The following is a 3,194-nucleotide window of genomic DNA, read 5'->3' as shown; positions in this document are numbered from 1 at the left end:
GTGATAATACTATATAAATAAAATTAAAGTAATGGCACCAGCATAGACAGACACAGTAACAGTACAGAATGAGGTAACAGTGGCAGTGTGAGGAAATGTCAGCGTCACTGGCTGGTTAACAGCAATGGGGAGGAAACTTGTCTCTAAATCTGGAAATGCTTGTGCAGATGGATGGATGGAAGGTGAAAAGTGACAGTGCTGGGTGGCTAGAGTCTCTCAAGGTGCTGCTTGCTTTTCTGAGGCAGCACCTGAAGACGATGCCTTTGACCGCCAGAAGCTGTGTGCCCGAGGAACTGGAAGCTGTTGAAGCCTCTACAGCATCCTCTGCGATGTAGATAGGACTTTGGGGAGTCATCCGTTTGCGAAAGTCCAGGATCAGCTCCTTGGTTTCTCTAGCGTTGAGGGTGATGTTGTTATACATGGTGAAGAGCTGGGCCTACAAATCCCAGCATTCAAGAGGTGAAAATACAGACTTAGAGGGAATTTGGGAAAAGTGAAAAAATCCTCTTTACTCGTGTCTGTATAAATCTCACCAAGCGTAACTTTGCAGATTAAAGACTGGCTGAGAGTGTAAATGTAAACGCTGATAAGGAGTCAGGAACAAAGTGCTCATGTAGTGCACACCTGGGTCCAGAGGGCCCTTGTTCAGATGGAAAACTGAACAGGCATCTTTTGTGCTAAATGACAGCCGGTGCTGCTCAAGATGATGGACACTATGGGGAAATAAAAAAAAAAAGAGTTTTGAATGAAAAGACACACAAGAGTAACAGTGCAGCCTTGGTCACGTCTCCCCAGCTCATGACTGGACCAGGCTCCACATTGACCCCAAAACTGGCTTTACACACAGGAAACTCACTGAAACTCAACACAACATTGTCCTGATCTTGCCTGGGGAGTTTCACCTGGTTACTGAGATGACCGGCAGCACAGACAGTCTTACCAGCAACAGATATGCTATTAAGGGGTGCGAAGCGTCTGCTGCCAGCACATGGCTTTATATCTGTCGGCTGCATTTGCGCTGCTCCTCCCTCCTATAAAGAGGACAGTTGAACAGCAGTGTGAAGAAAGGGCACAGAAGCAGAAGTCAGTGGAAAAAGCCCCATTACTAACCCTAAGCCCAACTTACTGCAAACAGCCCACTGTATTTCATATGTCTGCTTCATATTTTCCATTTAATTGCCATAATCTCTGGCAGTCAGTGACAAAAGTTATTTACCCTTAAACAGTACTGAGATTGAGTAGAGTGAGGTACTTAAGCGGTATTATGGAAGAATAAAAGCTGAGTCCCATGTCCAGGCGAGATGCGTAGCTGACAGGCTGATGAATGTTTCAAACTCTTACCTCCACCGTACTGACAGGAACGGCGAGCTGCTGTGGCATCATGGCATTAAACTTCTGTTTCTCCAGGGAAGAAAACAACCAAGACCAACCTTAATAATCCACACACTTTGAAGACTGACATAAATGGTAAATATGAGACGTAAATATCATCCAACACTACCAGGTACTCAGTGAATACTCAGTCATGCAGAAATATAATCTAAAGTTATAATTATGGGGACACGTGGCCGTCCACTGCAGGTGACAATGTCCTAAACTCTTTCATACTTAAAGAACACATACAGTTATTACTTTGTAAGGATGCATAAAACTCCAGTTCAGTAAATTTATGGAATATATACTGCAGCAACTACTTTATAGTCATTTATTAAGTAACTGACTTATTTCTTCCCTGCGGGAACTTGTAATTATGCTGAAATAAAAATGTAACTTAACAGCGTTAAAAAGAACTCAGGAATCCAGTCCAAAATGCTTTAGTTTGACATGTGATCAAAATTCAAACTAAATTTCATAGAGTAAACTAATACATGATAGCATCCATGCAAAAGATCAACGGCAGAACAGGGGCTCTTAAGGCAGACTGCATTAAAAAGGAATTAATCATCTCTCTCAATTTAAATTTGGGATAATAATTCTCTTCAGAAGCCTCCATAGAATAGTGCATCCATCCCCTCACTTATGTGTAGAGACGTATCCTAAGGCTCTGGCAACAACATTCAGGTCAACAGCATCAAAAATTTCACAGCTAGTTTTAAAACTTGTTTTTCACTTTACGTTACAGCAAGTTAGTTAATATTAAATTATTGCAACGTGCAGATTAATAGTCAGAAAAGGTTTTTGAAATTTACATAATGATAAATGAGAACTATATTTGATTACTAATTACTGTTGACTAATTTCCTGTCTGGACTTTTCCCCCTTCATTGTTAAAAGTCATTATATGTCTGGGTGCCAGTCAGTGGAAGCACACAGACACCTGGCCTATTCATTCAGCACCAGCCCATCAAGTAGAGAATTCAGCACCACGGACAGTGACCTGTGTTACTATGACATCAGGTCATTGGCTCTAAATATTTTTCTAGAAATAACTAAATGGCTCTATTGTAGAAATTTCCAGCCAGAGACTGGGTTCCTATATGAAGAGAATATTATTATTCAGACAAAGAAAATAAACTACAGAAAACTAGCTCTGCATGTCATCTCCCCTTTACTCCTTAAGCAGGGCACACGCACATCAACAAGTACCAATGCAGCAAATACAGATGAACAATTTCACAGCTTCAGAAGAAGTCAGATTTCTGTGTAATTCAGAGATTGTCAAAGACTTCTGATAGAACATTTTCTGCACTTGAGTCTAATTTCAAGATAAATTGCACCTGGGTCTATTAAAACAAGGTGATGCTGCCTGACCTACCAACCAAGGCTGGGGGGGAAACGTAGGAATACAAGGAAAGCAAGGAAGAAAAGCAGCCACCCTATCTCATGGTCACGGACACAAACATCAGGGAGTGTTATGAAGAAGACACCACACTTAGGACCATTGGTTTTACGCAGTGAATTACACCAGAGAGAGTTTTTACATTCTAGCTGTGTTATGTAACATTCCTCAGCCTTCAGCTTTTTTCCCCACACAATGCAGGACATGCAGGGGTGCCAAACAAAACAGTGGAGCTGCAGTGTAGCCAATTATTTCTTTCAGTAGTTTTAAGATGGTTTGTGAGGTTGTGTGTTAGAGATGGCGGTGAGCAACACTGAGGCATCTCAGGGAACCATGTTGCCCATATTAAAAAACATGCACGCATGCAACTCAGGCAATCCAGCATTTCTTATTTCAGTTACGTATGACACTGCAT

The sequence above is a fragment of the Brienomyrus brachyistius genome, unplaced genomic scaffold, assembly GCF_023856365.1.
Source record: "Brienomyrus brachyistius isolate T26 unplaced genomic scaffold, BBRACH_0.4 scaffold186, whole genome shotgun sequence".
Taxonomy (NCBI): Eukaryota; Metazoa; Chordata; class Actinopteri; order Osteoglossiformes; family Mormyridae; genus Brienomyrus; species Brienomyrus brachyistius.
This window is presented reverse-complemented; position numbering follows the sequence as displayed.